The following is a 24,390-nucleotide window of genomic DNA, read 5'->3' as shown; positions in this document are numbered from 1 at the left end:
CAGTATTCTTGTCTGGAGAATTCCATGGATAGTCCATGGGATCACATAGAGTCAGACATGACTGAGTGACTAACACTTTCACTGTCTGTTGTTTATTGTTTCTAGCCACTCTGATTTATGTTGCTTCATGTTTTGAGGAATATTTTTTTTCTGAGAATTTGTATTTGATTTAATTTACAGTAGTATTAAGGGCTTAAGTTGAGAGCTTTCCTCCAGAGAAAATGTGCATTTCTTATGTCCTGGAACTTGGGGGACAGGACGGACCTGGGACTACATAAGCTATTTTCATGAGTCCCAGCTTAATGCACAAGCCTCAGACCCAGCTACCCCAGCATATGAGGGGTGGGAGTTCAGTCTCTGATGCCAGAGACTGAATAGCATCTGCTCCCAGAGTGATCTTGACTAATGTATGTGGCTTGCCAGTTATGATTTTGAATTTACCTTAAACTTCTTCCCTGTTCCTTCCTCCCTTCCTTTGCTTTCCATTATCTTTCAACTCCTTTTAAATATTTTCTTTACTTTCCTTGATGGTCAGAAATGCTTTATAAAGTTTGCTTTTCTATTTATCCTGGGACCTTGTAATATTGTAACAGGAGGACCTCTCAGAATATGGGATACAAGTAGAAAATCTGACTAATCTGTCGATAGGATGCCCCAGTTCCTTGATGCCTCTTGGTTATAGCTAACGTGTGTATAAGTGTAGGCTGATCCATGGAACTACTTTTGGCTTCTTAGGTATAACGGTGTGCTAATCACCTAGTGTTTCACACACTAACTAACTTATGATCTTTTTTTACTGCACTGATTACTCTGAGGTCGTTGGTTAGGAGTGTGTCTTCAAAATACAATACTACATAGGCAAATGAGTATTTTTTAAGGAAAAAATAGAATAATATATTTGGGGTTTTAATTTCTTTAAGAGGTACATTTTCATGTAACATATGCATTCAACTGATTTATTTATTTAAAAGAAAAGGACATAACCCATTTTTCAAGTTGCTCTTTCCACATGAATATGGTATTGCTAGCATTTGCTTCTTGAAAATCAGGTTTGTATCTTATTTTTATTTTTAAATTTTTATTTTTTATTGAAGTTTAGTTGATTTACAATGTTGTGTGTCTGGTATACAGCAAAGTGATATATATATATATTTATATACACACATGTATATATATGTACAATCTGACATATATGTATTTAGATATTTATATTTTTTTGATTCTTTTCCATTATAGATTATTACAAGATATTGAATAAAGTTCCCCATGCTATACAGTAGGATATTTTTTGTCTTACAAGATCCTAATTAATTAAAAGCTCATAATTTATCCTTCCCTGCTCTTTCCCCTTTGGTAACAAGTTTGTTTTCTGTGTCTGTGAGTCTGTTTGTGTTTTGTAAATAAGTTCATTTGTGGTTTTTTTTTTTAGATTCCACATATAAGTGATATGATATTTATCATTCTCTGACTTCAGTTAGTATGATAATCTCTAGGTTCATTCATGCTGCTGCAAATGGCATTATTTTTTACAGCTAAATATTATTCCATTGTGTGTGTTTGTATGTATGTGTGTCTATGTATGGATATACACAGACATATCACATCTTCTTTATCCATTCATCTGTCAATGGATGCTTAGGTTGCTTCCATATCTGAACTATTGTAAATAGTGCTACTCTGAACATTGTACCTTTTTGAATTAGCTTTCTCTAGATATATGCCCAGGAGTGGGATTGCTGGATCATAGAGCAATGCTATTTTTAGATTTTTGAGAAACCTCCATATTGTTTTCCATAGTGGCTACACCAGCTTATATTCCCACCAACAGTAGAGGAAGTTTCCCTTTTCTCCACACCCTCTCCAGCATTTATTATTTGCAGACTCTTTGATGATGACCATTCTGACTAATGGGAGGTGATACCTTAGTGTAGTTCTGATTTTCATTTCTCTGATAATTAGCAATGTTAAGCATCTTTTAATGTGCCTATTGGCTATCTGAATGTCTTCTTTGGAGAAATGTCTATTTAGATCTTTTGCTCATTTTTGATTGATTTTTTTTATTGAGTTTTATGGGCTGTATATTTCAGATATTAACCCCCTTTTTTGGTAGCATTGCCTGCAAATATTTTCTCCCATTCTGTAGGTTATCTTTATGTTAATGGTTTCTTTGCTGTGCAAACACTTATAAGTTTGTTTAGGTCCCATTTGTTTATTTTTGCTTTTATTTCTTTTGCCTTGGGAGTCTGACTATTAAAATATTGCTACAGTTTGTTAAAGAATATTTCATCTACATTCTCTTCTAGGAGTTTATGGTGTTATTTCTTAAGTATTTAAGCCAGTTTGAATTTATTTTTGTATATGCTGTGAGGGAGTGCTGTAACTTCATTGATTTACATGTGACTGTCCAGCTTTCCCAGCACCACTTGCTGAAGAGAGTATCTTTTCTTTGTTGTATATTCTTGCCTCCTCTGTTGAAGATTAATTGACTGTAAGTGTGTGGGTTTATTTTTGGACTCTATTCTGTTTCATTAATCTGTATGTTTATTTTTGTGCCAATACCACACTGTTTTGATTACTGTAGCCTTGTAGTGTTATCTGAAGGCCAGAAGAGTTATGACTACAGCTCTGTTCTTTTTCCTCAGGGTTGCTTTGACAATTCTGAGTCTTTTGTGGTTCCATATAAAATTTAAGATTATTTATTCTAGCTCTGTGAAAAATATTCTGGGTAATTTGACAGGGATTGTATTAAATCTGTAGATTGCTTTCAATAGTATGGCCATTTTAGCAGTATTAATTTTTCTAATACAAGAGCATGGTATATCTTTACATTTCTTTGAATCATCTTCAGTTTCTTTTATCAGTATTTTATATTTCTCAACATATAAGTCTTTCACCTCCTTGGTTGGGTTTATTCCTAGGTATTTTTAAATGTGATTTTAAAAAGGATTTTTTTTAACATCCTCATTCTGATATTTCGTTGTCATTGTAAAGGAGTGGAACAGATTTCTGAATGTTAATCTTGTATCCTGCTTCCTTGATGAATTTATTTATCAGTTCTAGAAGTTGTCGTGTGAAGTCTTTAGGATTTTCTGTATATAGCATCATGTTATCTGCATATAACGACAATTTTACCTCTCCCTTCCAGTTGGGGTATCTTTTATTTCTTTTTCTTATCTGATTGCTGTAGCTAGGACTCCCAGTACTGTGCTGAATAGAAATAGTGAGAGTGGGCATCCTTGTCTTGTTCCAGATTTTAGTGGAGGGCTTTCAGCTTTTCACAGTTAAGTATTATGTTGGCTGTGAATTTGTCATAAATAGCTTTTATTATGTTGAGATATGTTCCCATTATACCCGCTTTGGTAAGAATTTTTATCATGAATGGTTATTAAATTTTATTCAAATGCTTTCTCTGAATCTGTTGAGATGGTAATGTGATTTTTGTTTTTTCTTTTGTTGACATGGTATATCCCATTGATTTGAATATGTTGAGCCATCCTTGTGACCGTAGGATGAATCTGAGTATGGTGTATAATTTTTTTTAATGTGTTGTTGCATTTGGTTTCCTAATATTTTGTTGAGAATTTTTGCATCTATATTCATCAAAGATGTTGGTCTCTAATTTTCTATTTTTGGTAGTGTCTTTGTCTGGTGGAGGAACCTGGTAGGCTACAGTCCATGGGGTCACAAAGAGTCGGACACGACTGAGTGACTTCTCTTTGTCTGGTTTTGGTATAAGGGTAATGGTGGCTTCATAGAATGACATTCAGAGTGTTCCCTTCTCTTCAGTCTTTTGGAAGATTTTGAGAAAGATAGATGTAAATTCCTCTTTGTACATTTGGTAGAATTCCTCAGTGAAGCCATGTGGTCCTGGACTTTTGTCTGCAGGAAGTTTTTTTTTTTTGTACCTGGTTATTTAGTGATCTTTCTTGCAGCTTAGGTTGTATGACATCTTTTGCCAGTGTTCAGTAGGTATTCCATGAGAGCTGTTTAATATGTAGAGGTATTTTTCATGTATTTGCGGGGAGGAAGTGCACTCCATTTCTTATATTCTCTTATCTTGATCTCCCAGACAGCTTATTTTTCTTTTTGTATCTGGCTACACTTCAATTCAGTTCAGTCACTCAGTCGTATCCTACTCTTTGCGACTCCATGAACCGTAGCACACCAGGCCTCCTTATCCATCACCAACTGCCGGAGTCTACCCAAACCCATGTCCATTGAGTCAGTGATGCCATCCAACCATCTCATCCTCTGTCATCCCCTTCTCCTCCTGTCTCCAATCCCTCCCAGCATCAGGGTCTTTTCCAATGAGTCAACTCTTCGCATCAGGTGGCCAAAGTATTGGAGTTTCAGCCTCAACATCAGTCCTTCCAATGAACACCCAGGACTGATCTCCTTTAGGATGGACAGGTTGGATCTCCTTGCAGTCCAAGGGACTCTCAAGAGCCTTCTCCAACACCATAGTTCAAAAGCATCAATTCTTCAGTGCTCAGCTGTCTTTATAGTCCAACTCTCACATCCATACATGACTACTAGAAAAACCATAGCCTTGACTAGACAGACCTCTGTTGGCAAAATAATGTCTCTGCTTTTTAATATACTGTCTAGGTTGGTCATAACTTTCCTTCCAAGGAGTAAGCGTCTTTTAATTTCATGGCTGCAATCATCATCTGCAGTGATTTTGGAGCCCCCCCCCCAAAAAAGTCAGCCACTGTTTCCACTGTTTCCCCATCTATTTGCCATGAAGCGACGGGACCAGATGCCATGATCTTAATTTTCTGAATGTTGAACTTTAAACCAACTTTTTCACTCTCCTCTTTCACTTTCATCAAGAGGCTCTTTAGTTCTTCTTCACTTTCTGCCTTAATGGTGGTGTCATCTGCATATCTGAGGTTGTTGATATTTCTCCCAGTAATCTGGCTACACTTACCATGTGATAATTTTCTGGAATTGAATTACATTTTTCCAGGTAGCTTGACAGAGATCTGGGTAACTATGACATTTTAGGGATGTACCTTCAAATAGCATTTGAAATCTCCTGATAGATAAGTCTTAATTAGCAGAGCAAGTTGTTTGGTTCACCTTATAGATCCAAATCATGGACTTTAGAGATATTTTCTGAAAACAGATTCCTTATTTTGGTTATCATCATTGGTACCACTTCTCCCTTTCTGTTACTGATGAACAGCTGCTGTAATTACATGAGCATCCCAGGATGGAGAGTGGAGGATAGAAATGGCTTTTATTTGTTGTTAAGGCAGTTTTGGGACTTCCCTGGCAGTCCAGTGGTTAAGACTTCACCTTCCAATGCAGGAGGTGCAGGTTGGATTCCTGGTTGGAGAGCTAAGATCCCACATGCTTTGTGGCCAAAAACCAAGACATAAAACAGAAGCAATATTGTAACAAATTCAATGAAGACTTAAAAATGGTACACATAAAGAAAATCTTTTAAAAGAAATCAAGGCAGTCTTTAGTGTTCTTGTCTCTTCTGGGTAGAGACCATTGAAAGAAATGTGTAAGGTACTCTGTTTCAAATGAACAATGGTAAGAGAATCTTTGCATGTGAAACACTTCCTAAATTTTGTCTTTTCAAAATGTCAGAATTTCAATTACGGAGACATTTGTACTAACAAAATAGCAAAAAGATGTGTTGTAGAAAGTTAAGGATCTGCTCATTGCTCAGATGCTATGGACATGCCGCATCACTTGCCTTTTTTTTTTTTTTTTTTCTTGAAACAGCTTGACTTTTAATGTTGCATAGTTTTCTAATGCCCTTGATTGTACTCCAGAAGAAAATCTGGTGAAAATTATATAGGCCACCTGCCTGAACTTCACAAATGAGAGGAAGGGAGAACTCACAGGGGAGAACCCTTTGCCTTTGAATAGCAAAGGGCATCTGCAATTTTGAGGTCTACTGCATGCTTTCAACATATAGGGGATACCCTTCAAATACATGGAAGCCTCTGCTAGTTATATACTGGGGACATGCAAGACAAGAATAACCAAAATCCATATGTTTAGGAAGGTTCTTTAAATTGATCTCTCCTAGACTTCCAAGGGACTTCCCTAGTGGCTCAGATGGTAAAGAGTCCACCTGCAATGCGGGAGACCTGAGTTTGATCCCTGGGCTAGGAAGATCCCCTGGAGGAGGGCATAGCAACCCACTCCAGTATTCTTGCCTGGGAAATTCTCATGGACAGAGGAACCTGGCAGGCCACAGTCCATAGGGTCACAAAGAGCCAGACACTACTGAGTGACTAGGCACAAGACTTCTAAGACACTAACAAAAAAAGAAAAATCTAAGAGTTCCAGCATGTGAAATTACTTCAGAGCATGAATAATTTTCTGAACTTGAGAATATATAAAAAAATAGCAAACAGGATGTTTTTTGGGAGTGTGGCCTGAAAGAATTAGGACAGGTGGCAGGCCTGGACTGACCTCTGTACATCTTTTAGGGAACCAGCCTTCAGACTCTACCTGAACTGCTCCTTTTGGGATGGATGTGGTTAACTCCTTCATACAAAGCTATAAATCACTAATAAGTTCCAGGGACTTCCTCCTCTTAGTTTTTAACCGGAGACAATCTTCAGTCAAGGGAACGCAGCTCCAATGTGTGAGAGCTTTTATATCTACTTGGTGGGGGAAGTTACCTTTTGAAGGAGGAATGGGGAGTATGAAGTGCTTTGTAGAAACACAAGGCGTTTTCTGTGATGTTGACAGCTTCTGCAAATGTTGGTGCTCATGATGAAATAGATAAAGCTGGTAGATTCCACCCAGCTTTCTTTTCTTTCTGCTCTTCGTGTCTTCAGAGCAGAGAACCTGTAGAATGCTTCTCTGCATACTTCATTTCTAACTCAATTCCTGGTGCAAGCCAGGCGCTCTATAAATCTTGGCTATTGAGTGGATTGTCTCAGGACCTGCCAGCAGAGCTAGGGTATCTGGGAAGGACAAAGAAAGAGACATTCAGACAGGTACCTCACTCAGAGGGCTAACATGCTGACCACAAAAAACACTGTCTCATTTTTTTGCCATGGTCTCAGACATCACTTTGCCACCTAAGGTCCACGTAGTCAAAGCTATGTTTTTTCCAGAAGTTATGTACAGATGTGATAGTTGAACCATGAAGAAGGCTGAGTGCCAAAGAATTGATGCTTTCAAATCTCTGGTGAGCTTCCCTTATGGCTCAGCTGGTAAAGCATCCGCCTGTAATGTGGGAGACCTGGGTTTGATCCCTGGGTTGGGAAGATCCCCTAGAGAAGAGAAAAGGCTACCCACTCCAGTATAACCTAGAGAATTCCATGGACTGTAAAGTCCATGGGTTCACAAAGAGTTGGACACAACTGAGTGACTTTCACTTTTCAAACCTCTGATGCTGGAGAAGACTCTTGAGAATCCCTTGGATAGAAAAGAGATCAAACCAGTCAATCCTAAGAGAAATCAACCCTGAATATTCATTGGAAGGACTGATGCTGAAGCTTCAATGTTTTGGTCACCTGATGTGAAGACCCGACTCATTGGAAAAGACCCTGATGCTGGGAAAGATTGAGAGCAGGAGGAGAAGGGGGCAACAGATGATGAGATGGTTGGGTGGCATCACCGACTCAATGAACATGAGTTTGAGCAAACTCCAGGAGATAGTGAAGGACAGGGAAGCCTGGTGGGCTACAGTCCCTGGGGTCACAAAGAGTCAGACATGGCTGAGTGACTGAACAACAACGGCAGTCCTTCTTGACGTGGGTTTTCCTGTTGTGAACAAGGTGGCTTTTTGTTCTGTTTTTCCCTCCCTGGGCTTCTGCTTCTGCTTCATCAGAGGCCCTCACCTTTGATCCCGGAGCCTGGCTGCTGTAGGCCTTATGCTCAAATATGAGGAACGCACCTCTTCTTCTCTGTTTTCCTTTGAAAGGCCTGTCGGGCCAGGACCCCGAACAGCTGCTCTTCTCCCTCCACATTTTAAGACAAGCCTTATATTTCTGTGCTTTGGGTTTCTCTAAGACACAGCCAGGACATGCTCCATCTATGAGTCTCCCGCTGAAGACTTCGTTTTTACCACTCCGCTGACCTGTCCTCCAGCCCTTTCTTCTAAAATGGCAGATTTCCTGATGTATTTGCATTTGTATTGTTCTAGGGGGGACAAAACCTTTCAATACCTTTTTAAGGGGAGGAGAAGGAGGAAGAGCCAACTGTTTTAATTTGGACATCAGAGTGTTTTGGCTTCTGTACTGTAGCCATTCCTTAATGAGTCTTTATTTAGGCAGACATCCATGGAGTGATTAATCAAGGAGGGATGAAAGTTAGTCATCCGTCGTAGGTACCTGGCAAGTTCTTTTTTATACCTGGAGGTAAAGTTCAAGGTGCTTGCTCAAAAACCAAGGGTTTCCACTTATGAAAAAGAGAGGGCGGCCTGGTCCCACTAAGTTATGTATGCATATGTGCTCAGTTGTGTCCGATTCTTTGTGACCCGATGAACTACTGCAGCCCACCAGACTTCTCTCTCCTTGGGATTCTCCACGAAAGAATATTGAAGTGGGTTGCCATGCCCTCCTTCAGGGGATCTTTCCAACCCAGGGACTGAACCCTTGTCTCCTGCATTGGCAGGTGAATTCTTTATCCACTGAGCCACCTGGTTATAGCGGGGCTGAATTAAGTGATTCTCTGGGGTTGGAAAGAGGAGCATTGCCGGTGCTCTTTCCTGTTCCTGCCACAGCTGAAAATTTGCATCCACTCTGTCTACATTCTTTGGATATTTCTGCCTGGGGACAAGAGGACACTGTCTAAAGTCTGGATCTTTCTTGTATCTGGTTTGTGGCTGGGAAAGGTTATTGAGCCTAAGGACCTCTTTAAGACTTGTCCCCTGCCAAAAGCCTCTTACTTATTATAAAAGCTTTTTATCCCCATTGTCTACAACATCAGTCATAATGATACCTTTCCATGTTCATTTGTTTAGATATGCCACACTGCTGCCTGCCTTTGGCAACCCTCCTGGACTAGGCTGCTTTTGTTAATCACATGGATGTTGTGAGTATTATGTTCCCAAGTGGATGCAGAGAAGATATTTTGATTGAACTACAAATCCTTACCGTATGAGCTACTCGTGCTTAGCAAAAACTATATTAAACAGTGGTGATCTGGAGTTTCATTAATCTTGGGGATTACGCTTGCACATTATGCTTGCACATCTGTTAAATATTGTGATTTCTGTATCTTCCTGTAATCATATTGACTTTTTATGAAAGAACTTTTGATACTGAGCTATGTCTTATAATGTTGCAATGTAGAGGTGGTGGTTGATCTTAATTTGTGATCCTGAATTCATTTCATCTCAAGTACTTTTATGTTGTAGCTTCCTGAATGTTTTTAACAGGCATGTACTTCAAACAGCTCTCAGTCCTAATCTTGTACTTCTGTTCATTGGAGATAAGCAGCAATTTCTTTTTTTAAAAATTCAAATAGAGTTGATTTAAAATGTTGTTAGTTTCCAGTGTACAACAAAGTAATTCAGTTTTGTCTGTGTGTATATACACACATGCACATACATATACATACAGAGATATATGTGTGTGTATGCTTTTTCGTATTCTTTTCCATTATATTATAAGATATTGAATATACTTCCCAGTGCTATACAGTAGGACCTTGTTGTTTATCTATTTTTATATATAGTAGTTTGTTTCTGCTGATCCCAAGCTCCCAATTTATCCCTCCCCCTCCTTTCCCTTTTGGTAACCATAGTTTGTTTTCTATGTGAGTCTGTTTCTGTTTTGTAAATAAGTTCATTTGTGTCATAGTTTAGATTCCACATATAAGTGATATCATATGATAATTGTCTTTCTCTTTATGACTTAATTCATTTAGCATGATAATCTCTAGGTCCCTCCCTTGCTCCAAATGGCATTATTTCATTCTTCTTTAGGGATGGGTAATATTCCATTGTGTGTATATGTGTGTGTGTGTACACACACATATTCTTTATCCATTTATCTATTGACGGACATTTATTTTGCTTCCATAACTGGGCTATTGTAAATAGTACTTCTATGGATATTAGAGTGCATGTAACTTTTTGAATTTGCATTTTCTCTGGATATAGCCCAGGACTGGGATTATTGGATCATATGGCAGCTCTGTTTTTAGTTTCATGAAGAATCTCCGTACTGTTCTTCATAGTGGTTGCACCAGTTTACATCGCCATAAACGGTGTAGGAGGGTCCTTTTTTTTCCACACCCTCTCCAGCATTTATTATTTGTAGACTTTTTGATGATGGCCATTCTGACTGGTGTGAGGTGATCCTTCATTGTGGTTTTGATTTGCATTTCTCTAATAAGTAGCAAAGTTGAACATTGTTTCTTGTGTTGGCCATCTGTATGTCTTCTTTGGAGAAAGGTCATATTTAAGTCTTCTGCCCATTTTTTGATTGGGTTGTTTGTTTTTGTTATTGAGCTGTATGAGCTGTTCATATATTTTGGAAATTAAGCCTTTGTCAGTTGCCTCTTTTGCACATATTTTTTCCCAGTCCTTAGGTTGTCTTTTGTTAATTGTTTCCTTTGCTATGCAAAAGCTTATAAGTCTGATTAGGTCTCGTTTATTTTTGCTTTTATTTCTATTACCTTGGGAGACTGAACTAAGAAAACCTTGCTATGATTTATGTCAGAGAATGTTTTGCCTGTGTTTTCTTCTAGGAGTTTTATGGTATCATGTCCTATATCTAAAAGTCTTCAAGCCATTCTGAATTTATTTTTGTGTATGGTGTGAGGGAGTTCTAACTTTGTTGTGGCAAACAGCAATTTCTCATTTTATTTCCTATCAGTTATCAACAGGTCTAAACAACTCTTAGTTGTGTTGCCAGGACTGAGAAAAGATGAGAAAGAGGGAGAGGGGAAGAAAGACAGGTTGACAAAGTATGAGATAAAGAAGGAAGGAGATAAAGAAGGAAGATAGCAGAGTGGGAAGGTGATGTAGGCTGCTAATCATTTGAGGGCTGTCAGTGTCCTACAGTAGTTTATACATTGAATGTTCCCTGTTACCTGTCTGCAGGCCCCCAGAGAAAATCTGGGTGTGGGCCATGTGTCTGGTCAGTGGCACTTCTAAGTTTGATGACCAAAGGATGGGAGAGTTGTCAGCGATGAGGGCAACAGAGAGCTCAAGATTGCTGAGTCTTAAGTCTGTCTCTTAAGTGACTTGAATTGTTCTCACAGGAAATTGTCTAGAGTAAGACAGCGAGACACCCTGATGACCTCCATTTCAGACATGGCTCTTCTCTGGATATGATAATCAAACTCTTGTCTGTCCTGTTTTGTTTGATTTTCTGCAGCGTGGCTGATGGCTCACGATTCCATTTCTAGAAGAGGCAGCCTAACAGTATGGAAGGGACCTGTGATACACAGCTTTGCTCAGCCACATGCTATGTAATCTGGGGCACGTCACTTCCTCTCTTGGTCTCGATTTCCTCATCTCCAAAGCACAAAGAAGAGGCTAAAATGATGCCCAGGAGTGCTGTCATTCTAGGAGTCTCTAATTCTGTGGATTTTTCTGAGATGCTTTTCTTTTTGAAGGAATTATTTTCATCATCAATCCTTTTTGGCCATTCTTTGTGTTTTTTGCTCTCACTTATCCCCAAAAACTTTACTAGTCAGACTGGTAGGCTGCCTTTTCCAGGCTTAGCGAGACACCCTGAGTGCAGCAAATAAAAGCAACATTCTAGGTGGAGTCCAGGCTTCCTGGTACACACTTACACTCAAAAGGTTGATGTGGAAATGAACTCACCTTCCATGTGTGATGATTTGATTTCCTTTGGGGTAAGGGGAAAGAAACTTGGAAAAAGTGTGTGGGTTAAGGACAAGTAGACATGATTCCATGTGTCCTTTCTCCAGGAAAGGAATCAGATGCTGCTTGAGTTTTTTCCATTCATGGCTCCGATAGCTCCAGTGGTGCTGGGTAAAGCCTCATGTTTTGGCAGCCTCTTTTCTGCAGATGGAAACAAATTCATTGGCAGCTACACACCAAGAGGGAGAAAGGCTTCAACACTACTTTGGAGCTCCTTAGCAGGGAGAGTTACTGCTGAAGATGAGGACAGCTTATTTCCATCTTACCGATGTGCAGTTTGTTAAATGCGCTTGGCCCTGCCCCATTAAATTAGCCTTCCACTCTCAGTAGCTTGTTGAAAGAATTGCAAGGGCTCTGCTTCGTTGCTCCTTGGCAGGCAGTTTAGTAGAGCACTTTGGTAGCAAACGTCAAGCCAGAGTACTGAGGTTTAGAATTATGGCCTGCTTGAAGCTCCTTGGCTTCTGTGGACTGATGCTTTTATTTATTTATTTATTCTGAAATTTCTTTCTTTCTTTCCTTTTTTTTTTTTTACTGTGGTCTGTCCCTTGTAGTGACAGAACCAAGAGCAACTCTGGGTCAGACAGTTTACTGCTTATTTAGCTGTAGTTTATGATTCTCTTTTTGTCAGTTCCTAGGTCTCCTGTGATTTTTCTTTGCATATCTGGGTTACTTCCTCTTTAACTAAACTCAGTAAGGGGTTTACAGACTCATATTTGGGAAGGTGAATGTTTTGGCTGCAGAGATTCTGAAGTCAAAGTAGCCTTTGTACCCATGGTACACTGGGGCTGTGTGGTCCATTTAGTGAGGTTCATGAATGCTATATAGTATCACTGTGTGTGTGTGTGTTTAGTATCACTGTTCATCAGTGATCCTAGTACACTCCCCCACTTCTTTTGACTTAAGATATTGGAAACCGAGTTAGTATAACCATGTTTCATTTCAAAGACATAACCAGACATTCTCTTTGATTTCTGTTCCCTTTGAGAAACACTCAGAACATTTTTGGGAACCATGAAGAGTGGGCAGGTTTCAAAGGTGTCAAAACTGCTAAATCAAAATACATTCAATGGTTGATCTATACAGTAAAGGTTCTAGATGGGCTGCTTCAGGAGTAACAGAACTTATTGGAGCATTTGTTTTAATAGCTTTGGCTTTTTGTAGGATGTTCTTTGCTAGAGTAAAGGAGAAGAAGAGGTTGGGAAGTGTCCTTTCTACCTTCACTGTGCCTTGGTTTTTAGTATTGAGCTGCAAGGATGGAATGTGAATGAGCTAAACAAATTTTGAAAAACATTATTTATTTATTCAACAAATATTTATTGACATGACTTCTTGGTGTCAGGAGTTGGAGATATAGTAGTGAACTTCTAGGGCATATATTGTATTAAAGAAAGAGGGGAAACAAGTGTGTTTCTGGTGATAAGTGGTATGCAAAAATAGGGAGAGGAAAAGAGAGAAAAGAAAGAAGAAGAAAGGAAACTTCCTTCCCTTGCTGCTTTGGATTTATAAGCTAGATATTATCATTTTTACCACAGGTTTATGAGGTGGTTGCTATTAAATGGGAGTCATGTGTATGAAATATTTGTTATGGTATTTGTTGTTAAGTATTATCTATTACATGGTATTCTGACTTTTTACAAAGTCACAAAAAAGACTCCAACCCACCAAACCCTTTATTGCTTCTGTGGTATTTGTAGGCATAGAAACTATTCCTTTGGGGATGGGAATGCTATGTAAATGTAAAATTGTTTTACTTCCCCTGCAGTTCTGATCACTAGAAAGTGTTCTTCTGAAATAAAGGCAGTTTGCTGAGGGATAGATTTGAACCAATGATAGAACTTGAAATGATGCCAGACACCCCATTCTCTCACAGTGAATGACGTGGCAGAGGGGAAGGTTGGTGGAGGAGGAGGCAAAGGAATGCACTGGTTTTGCATTAGCCAAATCTGGAAGTAAGCCAGAATCCATCTAGAAAGTGTAGAGTCCACCTCTGTTGTTAATCACCACATACCAACCCAGAGCTACTGAATCAACACCTCTGGGATTGGTGTGCTAAACAGTAGTGAAGAGGCAAGGCTGAGATTGTGCTTAGTAAGAAGATACCTTCATATTTTTAAACAAAGTTACTTTGGAATCATGGAAAATATTCATGGCAAGAATGAACTCTTAAAAGCAGATTACTCCCAATTAGGTCTGGTTTTCTTGGAGACCTTGGTAATATCCTATTGTAAGCTGTGCTTTTATAAATTTTGAGAGTTCCTTTAGGTTAAAAGGATATTGTTTAGTGACTTTTATGGAAAGATTGAAGACAGGAGGAGAAGGGGGTGACAGATTGGATGGCATCACTGACTCAATGGACATGAATTTAAGCAAACTCCAGGAGACAGTGAAGAATAGGGAAGCCTCGGGGGCTGCTGTCCATGTGGTCGGAAAGAGTTGGACATGGCTTAGTGACTGAACAACTGCAACAAAGCTGTGTTTTTATAAAATTTGAGGGTTCCTTTAGGCTAAAAGGATATTGTTTAGTGACTTTTATTTGTATGTCTAAATATGCATATGTATGATTAAGTAAGTATGTATGTTTTTCCAGTCTCTTTCTATGAAGGTTTAAAATTATCTTTAAAGAAGAAAATAAAAGTATCTTTAAAGAAGAAAATTAGAGACATCAGAAATCAAATGGGAGATAATTTACCAAGAACCAGAGATGATATCTTATTGAATATTTCAGTTTTTTGGGGTACCATCCTTGATTCTCCCTGCTTACCCCTGTATTTCCCCAGGCTGGATGAAGTACCATTTCGATGAGCTCTCAGATTATCCTATGTATATCTCAGTCACAGAAATGGTCCCTTCTTAATTCAGTATCTGCCCATGGCTTTCTGAAAAGCTGACTGTACCCTTGAGCTCTGAATAATCAAGACTTTGCATGATCCTTGACATGTAGTAAGGGCTCCATGTATGTTTACTGAATAGATGAATGAATAAATGAGTTATTAAGATTTATATCTGGTTTGAACTTCTTGGTAAGCAAAGCAAAAAGAAGAATATATTGACTACACAGTTCTCATAGGCATATAAAACAGCATTATTTTTACAGTATATTTTTTCTTGGTGCTAAGTTCCTGAAAGCATCTGATGAAACATGATATAAAGATAAGATAGTAAGTTTCGAGAAGTGTTTTCAATATTTAATCCGCTTGTGCCCTGGACTATATGAAAAAATTACTTTAGTAGAGCCTGACAACTGGAGGCCAACTCCAGCACCTGGAGAACCTGGGTCTTCATTAGCCTTCCAGCAGATTAGCTGCTAGAGCATCACTTTCCCAGATGGCAGGGGGTCCATGAGAGAGCTTATTTTATGCCACTGGACTTTATTTTCATGATTGGAATTATTTAACAGATACTCTATTGAAAGATTTTATTGTGCTCACAGTCTCAGGCATTAAATGGAGTGTGTGAATTAAGGGAAAACATACAATAGAAAGCAAATGGTGAGGATGCTGCGGTCAGTTTAGGTCTTCAGCATGCCTGTGGGTTTTTCAAATTCTGTAAAAAACAAAAATTTTTTTTTTTGCCCTTGCTGACATGTAGGCTTTATGAGAAAAGGATTATTTTTTTGGAAACAAAAGTGACTATCAGAATACAGGTGAGAATAAGCTAATAGATATCTGCTTAATTTAAAAATATTTTTAAACCAACTTCCTTTATGAAGAAGGAATAGTGCTAAGAAGTACAAAGATATAGTTGCTGAAGGAAAGGTTTTTTTTTTTTTTTTTGTGATGTATGAGCTGAGACAGGAAAGAGAGTGAGGACAATTAAAAATTCTTTGATTCAGCAACATAATTATTATTTGAATGTTTTTAAAGAATGTATTTTCTTTTAAGTTGGATAATCAATTAGTGGAGAAAGACATTGAGTGGTTAAGGGTTTTGAATGTCGAGACAATCTGAAAAGAAAGGACAGGAAAAAGAAATTTACTGAGTATCTACTTTTTTCTCAGGCAGCTCTAAAGAGTTTTTAGACTTTTTTTCTTTTTGTCTAAACTCTTGTGGTAATTCTGTGAGTATGGAATGTAGACGTTAAATAAATTGAGTTTGTACAGTTAGTGTATACATCAAAGCCCGGACTGAAAACCAGTTAAGTGTGTTCTAAAGTTCAAGCTGGTGTTAATTTTTTATATTAAACCTGTTCCAATGGCTTCCTATTTGCATGGAAGGGACTCACCGGGGCTTCAGAGCTTTACAAAGGTTTCATTCAAGAGTGCATCTGGCATTACCTGTATTGCAGAAATATCATACAGATACATGCATGTCTATACTTCAAGAATGTGTAGAATGTATTTGAAACCATTATGTCTAGAATATAAACTCAACAAGACCAGAGATTTTTTGGTGTATTTTTTGTGAGGTAACAAATTGCCTAGAACCCCATCAGTATAGCAGATGCTCAGTAAGTATTTGTGCATGCCAAGAATGAAAGAATCATGGTTCTTTGAACAAGCCTTGCTTTATTTCTATTAATAGAAATTTACCTGTCTCTGTTTTTCTTTTTATAAACAATACTTATACAGGCTACAAATACATTCTTATATGTACTTCTTTGCATTTTAAATAAATAGAAAAATATTATATTTTTTCATTGTAATAGAGTCTTGGAAATGGATGGATTTCCTGGATGAAAGGAATAGATAGTTTAGATTTTGATATGAGGGCATTTTGACACAACGTATCAATGATATTATCTCTAATAGCATGTAAGATTATTATTTGTTTCACCTCAACCTGGCTGACAGGAGGAGTTTTCAGGCTTTTCCCTCTTAAATTTAAGAGGGAAATTGCATTAAATTTCGAAGTTTGGTAGGCTTACTGCTCTCTCACAATTTCTATTTATCTTTCTTAGAAGCTGATACAATACAGTGTGACTTCTTCTGTGTTGAGAGAGTATGTATGACGATACTACTCAATGAAATTATTTTTTTAAACCCAAATTATATTCTTTTTTTTTTTTTTTTAATTTTTTTATTAGTTGGAGGCTAATTACTTCACAACATTTCAGTGGGTTTTGTCATACATTGATATGAATCAGCCATAGATTTACACTTATTCCCCATCCCGATCCCCCCTCCCACCTCCCTCTTCACCCGACTCCTCTGGGTCTTCCCAGTGCACCAGGCCCGAGCACTTGTCTCATGCATCCCACCTGGGCTGGTGATCTGTTTCACCATAGATAGTATACATGCTGTTCTTTTGAAACATCCCACCCTCACATTCTCCCACAGAGTTCAAAAGTCTGTTCTGTATTTCTGTGTCTCTTTTTCTGTTTTGCATATAGGGTTGTCGTTACCATCTTTCTAAATTCCATATATATGTGTTAGTATGCTGTAATGTTCTTTATCTTTCTGGCTTACTTCACTCTGTATAATGGGCTCCAGTTTCATCCATCTCATTAGGACTGATTCAAATGAATTCTTTTTGACAGCTGAGTAATATTCCATGGTGTATATGTACCACAGCTTCCTTATCCATTCATCTGCTGATGGGCATCTAGGTTGCTTCCATGTCCTGGCTATTATAAACAGTGCTGCAATGAACATTGGGGTGCACGTGTCTCTTTCAGATCTGGTTTCCTCAGTGTGTATGCCCAAAAGTGGGATTGCTGGGTCATATGGCAGTTCTATTTCCAGTTTTTTAAGGAATCTCCACACTGTTTTCCATAGTGGCTGTACTAGTTTGCATTCCCACCAACAGTGTAAGAGGGTTCCCTTTTCTCCACACCCTCTCCAGCATTTATTGCTTGTAGTCTTTTGGATAGCAGCCATCCTGACTGGCGTGTAATGGTACCTCATTGTGGTTTTGATTTGCATTTCTCTAATAATGAGTGATGTTGAGCACCTTTTCATGTGTTTGTTAGCCATCTGTATGTCTTCTTTGGAGAAATGTCTGTTTAGTTCTTTGGCCCATTTTTTGATTGGGTCATTTATTTTTCTGGAATTGAGCTTCAGGAGTTGCTTGTATATTTTTGAGATTAATCCTTTGTCTGTTTCTTCATTTGCTATTATTTTCTCCCAATCTGAGGGCTGTCTTTTCACCTTACTTATAGTTTCCTTTGTAGTGCAAAAGCTTTTAAGTTTCATTAGATCCCATTTGTTTAGTTTTGCTTTTATTTCCAATATTCTGGGAGGTGGGTCATAGAGGATCTTGCTGTGATTTATGTCAGAGAGTGTTTTGCCTATGTTCTCCTCTAGGAGTTTTATAGTTTCTGGTCTTACATTTAGATCTTTAATCCATTTTGAGTTTATTTTTGTGTATGGTGTTAGAAAGTGTTCTAGTTTCATTCTTTTACAAGTGGTTGACCAGTTTTCCCAGCACCACTTGTTAAAGAGGTTGTCTTTTTTCCATTGTATATCCTTGCCTCCTTTGTCAAAGATAAGGTGTCCATAGGTTCGTGGATTTATCTCTGGGCTTTCTATTCTGTTCCATTGATCTATATTTCTGTCTTTGTGCCAGTACCATACTGTCTTGATGACTGTGGCTTTGTAGTAGAGTCTGAAGTCAGGCAGGTTGATTCCTCCAGTTCCATTCTTCTTTCTCAAGATTACTTTGGCTATTCGAGGTTTTTTGTATTTCCATACAAATTGTGAAATTCTTTGGTCTAGTTCTGTGAAAAATACCGTTGGTAGCTTGATAGGGATTGCATTGAATCTATAGATTGCTTTGGGTAGAATAGCCATTTTGACAATATTGATTCTTCCAATCCATGAACACGGTATGTTTCTCCATCTGTTTGTGTCCTCTTTGATTTCTTTCATCAGTGTTTTATAGTTTTCTATGTATAGGTCTTTTGTTTCTTTAGGTAGATATACTCCTAAGTATTTTCTTCTTTTTGTTGCAATGGTGAATGGTATTGTTTCCTTAATTTCTCTTTCTGTTTTTTCATTGTTAGTATATAGGAATGCAAGGGATTTCTGTGTGTTAATTTTATATCCTGCAACTTTACTATATTCATTGATTAGTTCTAGTAATTTTCTGGTAGAGTCTTTAGGGTTTTCTATGTAGAGGATCATGTCATCTGCAAACAGAGAGAGTTTCACTTCTTCTTTTCCTATCTGGATTCCTTTTACTTCTTTTTCTGCTCTGATTGCTGTGGCCAAAACTTCCAACACTATGTTGAACAGTAGTGGTGACAGTGGGCACCCTTGTCTTGTTCCTGATTTCAGGGGGAATGCTTTCAATTTTTCACCATTGAGGGTGATGCTTGCTGTGGGTTTGTCATATATGGCTTTTATAATGTTGAGGTATGTTCCTTCTATTCCTGCTTTTTGGAGAGTTTTAATCATAAATGAGTGTTGAATTTTGTCAAAGGCTTTCTCTGCATCTATTGAGATAATCATATGGTTTTTATCTTTCAATTTGTTAATGTGGTGTATTACGTTGATTGATTTGCGGATATTGAAGAATCCTTGCATTCCTGGGATAAAGCCCACTTGGTCGTGGTGTATGATTTTTTTAATATGTTGTTGGATTCTGTTTGCTAGAATTTTGTTAAGGATTTTTGCATCTATGTTCATCAGTGATATTGGCCTGTAGTTTTCTTTTTTTGTGGCATCTTTGTCAGGTTTTGGAATTAGGGTGATGGTGGCCTCATAGAATGAGTTTGGAACCAAATTATATTCTTTTTCCTACTCTCTCCATTCCTGTTTGAATATATGGACTCTGTCTTGTCATTGGTGACTATGTGCCTAAAGAGAAAAAAAAAAAAGAAGTCTAGAATTGGTTGTATCTCATTAGCAAGTGCAATTGGATCACTTGGTGAGAAACCATGGATACATTTCTAAACCAGATTGACTGCTTGTGGGCATGATCTGTCGTTGGGAGCATGGGGTCCCTTGTTCTGGCCCAGCCAGCAATGCAAATGCCTGAGAGCCCATAGTATGTTCCTGTTGGCTGTTAAGGATGCAGAGAAACAGCTACTGTCTGACCTTGATTGTTGTCCCATAAGCAGGTGTGGGTGGGCTACAAATATGTTCTTATATGTATTTGTGCAACCAACAGATCTTTCTGTTACCAACCAGGATTCTTGGCTTCCTCGATCAATAGAAATTGATCAGAGGCCAGGCAGGAAATTCAGGCTAGGCCTCATGGGGGCCCTGCTGCAGCAGAGGGGAAGGAGAACAAACAGCAGGTTCCCTTGCCTGCTCACTCCCCCAGAGGGCTGAGCTGATTCCTTACAAGGGGTGAGGTGGGGAGTGTGTCCAGGGGTTGGGTCAGAGGGTTGGCATAGGTGGTGTGCCCACCCCTTTGGTGGTGGTGTGTGCAGGGGGCGTGTGCAAGTACTCTGTTTTTGCTCTTGGCTACTCAAAAGTGGCAGTTTTGTATCTTGTCCACAATTCGCCCCAACTACCCATGCACACAGTTACTTTTAGTCTCTTGCAGTTTCTCTGTATTTTGTTGCTGGAGGAGATGTTTGTGCAGGTGCAAGCACCACAGCAAAGGGTCCCGGGCCTCATCTCCACCCAGCAAGGAACATAGAGGGCACTGGCTTGTTGCTGGCCTCTGCTTTGCATGGGTTTGAAGCAGAGGACTGTAAAGAACTCAGAAGCATGTGCTCAACATTCTCCAAAACAATGCTTGCAGTCTGGATCTTCTGATGGGGTTAGTATTCTGTCTTATTCACACAAGAAAACTTTGTAAACAAGTATAGAGTTGACCCTTGAACAAGCTAGGTTTGAGTTGCATGGCTCCACTTGTAGGGGAATTTTTTCAATAGTAAGTAACACAATACTACATGATCTCTTGTTGGTTGAATCCACAGTTGGTTGAATCTGTGGCTGTGGAATCACAGACACAGAGGACCAACCCTAAGTTACATGCAGATTTTTGACTGCACAGAGGGTTGTCACCCCTACCCCCTTTCTCCTCTTTTTCTTTTTACTGGGTATTTTATTTTTTTATTTTAAATTCTTATTTATTTAATTTTGGCTGTACAGGGTCTTTGTTGCTACACTTGGACTTTTCTCTAGTTGTGATGAGCGGGGCTGCTCTCTAGTTGCAGTACGTGGAGCTCATTGCGGTGGCTTCTCTACAGATCACTGGCTCTAGGCGTGGGAGTTTTGGTAGTTGTGGCTTGTGGGCCCTAGAGTGTGTAGGCTTCAGTAGTTATGGCACACAGGCTTAGTTGTCCTGTGACATGAGGGATCTTCCCAGACCAGGGATCGAATCTGTGTCTCCTGCATTGGCAGGCGCATTCTTAACCCCTGGACCACCAGGGAAGTCCTCCTTTTTCCTGTCTTTGCTTAGGCTACCAGGAAGTTCAGAACCATAGGTAAATTCTAATAACTCTTTCATCGTGGCTTCAGTAGAAACATGCATGGAGCTCCTATTCCATGTCAAGTACCGTGAAAGTGCTTGTGGGTTCAGGTTGCGGCTCATGAAGGAATAGTTTCTTGCCTTCTCGAGCCCCTTGTTTTGGATGCTTGCCCTGGAAGAGGAGAGCCCAGCTTTTCCCATGGAACATAACCGTCTCCATTAAACTTATTAGCACTAGAAAGGAGGTGGCTCATTTTCCTCTCAGGTGGAGACAAAGGCTGCTCTTGCCCCGCCCGGTGAAGGGCCTTCGGTGACTTGATTAGTGCACAGGCTGGCCTCTGCTGATTTTCAGATGGAGACCATCAGATATCATCCGCCGCCTCATTAGGCTGACACTGGTCCTGCCCCCTCTTGTAATAATGTCACCGGAGCACTTAATAATCTTGGTAAGTGCTATAAGCATGCACTGCAGAGGTAACCCAGGTCAGCAGCGACAGATGCTAAAAAAAGCACTTGTTTTCTCATCCCCGGCTCTGGTTAAAATATAACAAGGCAAGAGGTATAATAATCACACAGATTTAAATATTGAAGGAGCAGTACTGTGGCCATATAGCTGTCTTTATGTCTGATTCAAACTTGCAGGTTTTCAAGATTGAGGCGACCATGAAAAATTGGCTGATTGCCATGGACTCACAGAAGAGTTCATTTGTTTCAGAGAAGAGAAGGCAGAGTAGGGCCCTTAAGTGTTGAAAGATATATAAGATGGGCAATATTTATGAACTCTTCTTTTCCAGTGAGAATGGGAGAAATAAGCCTTGCATTGATTCAAGGAGTTATTAGATTAGACTGTAAGAAGAACTTGCGGCTAAAGATTGGAAAAGCCCATGGGTGGGGAGTGGACTAGGCTCCCGCCTTTTTTTTATACGTTTGCGCATATGTGTATATGGTCGTCCCTGGTGGCTCAGTGATAAAGAATCCGCCTGCCAATGCAGGAGATGCAGGTTCGATCAATGGGTCGGGAACATCCCCTGCAGGAGGGCATGAAACCCTCTCCAGTATTCGTGCCTGGAAAACCTCATGGACAGAGGAGCCTGGCAGGCTGCAGTCCATGGGGTTGCAAAAGATGTAGACATGACTTAGCAACTAAATGACGATAATGTGTGTATATATGTATGTGTATGTGTACTACTTTTTAGAGTAGACAGTTATTTTCTTTATTGAAGTTGGATTCCAGAAACTGTTTGTTGGGCTGTGCACTAATTGACAAATGTATATCTAACCTGCCCTCAGAGAACCAGGGGATGTGGCAGGATTTGGACAGGTCATTCTATATTTTGTGGGTTACAAGGATGCAGTGGGAAGGGCTGGGAACAATGGAGCATTTGTCTTGGTGCCACATAGCTGACACCGTCTTCTCTCTGTGGGTCAGAGCTGGAAGACTAGAGCCATAGGTGAGCTTGTGACTCAGTACTTCCCAGGATGTGGTTGTTGTTTAGTCTCTAAGTTGTGTCTGACTCTTTGTGACCCCGTGGACTGCAGCATGCCAGGCTTCCCTGTCCTTCACTATCACTCAGGGCTCCCTTAACCAAAGTGGGGGGCGATGCCTTCAAAACAGAACAGTCTGGAAATGGCAAAGTGGAGAGACTACTTTCTGTCCCCATGATTCTCTGACACAGGTTAGCACCATTTCCCTGGTGAATGAAGCTGGGGGAAGGTAAGTGTGAGGAGTCCACTAGAGAGCTGAATTTGATGGGAGTCCAGGGTGTCCTGTGGAGAGGCAGCTGGATGCTTGATCCTCAGGGACTTCATTAGACCTCATACACCTGCTGCTCCACGAGTGCTGAAGTCCCTCCCAGATGAAATAACTTCATCGAAGTTATTCTGCTTTTAGAATACTTCTGTAGCTCTGGGGTTTTATTCCTCATACTGTTTGAAAAGATTTTCCCTAACTTTTACAATTGGATGGCCAGGAAAATAAATGATTCTGAACCTGTAACATATTAGCTTGGTGAATTTAAACAAAATCCATCACCAAGGCTACAAGTTCTTTTTCCCTTCATGAGTCTGTTTTTTCTCCAGAGAGAACTTCTTTCCATTTGCCCTCTCTTTGAACACTGTCTAGGTTAAAAGACTAGAAAAAGCTTCAGTCTTAAAAAATAAACTTACAATAGATGGGGTTTGGCCAGAAGATGAAGAAAACTATGCTACAGATTTCCTGAAAATTTAATTTATGTCACGTACATTTATTTAGTGCCTACTGTATACTTTTAGGGACTGGTAATAGCAGGAAACCTTGCCATCAATGCTAGAAGGGGCTTGCCTTTTAGCATGGGAAGTAAACAAATACTCATGTTAGGTAGTGATAAGTGATGGGAAAAGTAATAAGGGTAAGGGGACCTCAGCAAATCCATGGAGTAAGTCATGTGACTGCCTGGGGATGTGCTGCTGAAGTTGGTGGAAGTTGGGGGTGGGGTGGGAGGGACCATCCCAGGAACCAAGAATAGCACCTGCCTTGAGGAAGGGCTGGAATTTCCCTGGTTTGTCCTCTGGGAGTAGAGAGGGAACAGAGATCAGAAGGTAGCCAGAATTTATTAAGCTGGTTTGCCATGAAAGGAAGTAGTCTTTCATTTGTTTGCACTGCTTTTGCCCTATAGTTTTTGACTGAACACTTTCACGTGTACCAGTCAGGTAATGAGCCTCTTGAAAACCTTGTTGAACGTGTTTGCTGGTTTAATTGCACAGACATGTTAGACCCGATAGTTCATCATTAAAGGAATTTAAAGGGAATGTGCAAAAGAATTTGGAATATCTGCAGTTTATTAGGCTTCTCACTAGAGACTTCATTTTATTTAGATGCTGTATTTTAAATGAACGAATAAAGTGACTAGAGGCTTTTTGCCTGTTTATTATTTGAATAGTAATTCATAGAACATGGTAAAATGCAGATAATTTCTTTTAGTTAAAGTAAGTCTTCCCTGTCTCACAGTGCTTACAGAAGCAGCCACTGCTAGCAGATTCTGTTAGCACAGTACTTTTCAAGAATGAAAATAAAGACCCTTTTCCTTATAAATAATAAATGATCATGGCTATATACATTGTTTCATACCTTAAACATTTTAGAGCTCTTCAGTGTCATAAACATGGCACTGTCTCATTCTGGTTACTATTGAGTTACCTGAGAAGACCACAGTTCAATCCTTCCCACATTGATGGACATTAAAGTTTTTGTATCTTTTGCTATGACAGTCATTAATGAAAGTCCTTGTA

The 24,390-nt window shown here is 39.3% G+C and overlaps 1 protein-coding gene across 7 annotated transcripts in view; it reads left to right on the top strand.

The window, feature by feature from the left end:
- Window positions 1-24,390, top strand: part of LYPD6B (LY6/PLAUR domain containing 6B) — a 234,418-nt gene that overhangs the window by 104,963 nt on the left and 105,065 nt on the right. For 3 of the 7 annotated variants that reach the window (XM_043894845.1, XM_043894839.1, XM_043894840.1), the window contains one exon: window positions 8,945-9,015. The exons of 3 other annotated variants lie outside the window; for them this stretch is intronic. The gene's annotated coding sequence lies outside the window, so the exon portion shown is untranslated. Of the gene's footprint in view, window positions 1-8,944; window positions 9,016-20,316; window positions 20,470-24,390 lie in introns of those variants that run through there. One more of the 7 variants, XM_043894844.1, reaches the window with a different exon arrangement.

The sequence above is a fragment of the Cervus elaphus genome, chromosome 33 (genome assembly GCF_910594005.1).
Source record: "Cervus elaphus chromosome 33, mCerEla1.1, whole genome shotgun sequence".
Lineage (NCBI taxonomy): Eukaryota > Metazoa > Chordata > Mammalia > Artiodactyla > Cervidae > Cervus > Cervus elaphus.
This window is presented reverse-complemented; position numbering and strand designations above follow the sequence as displayed.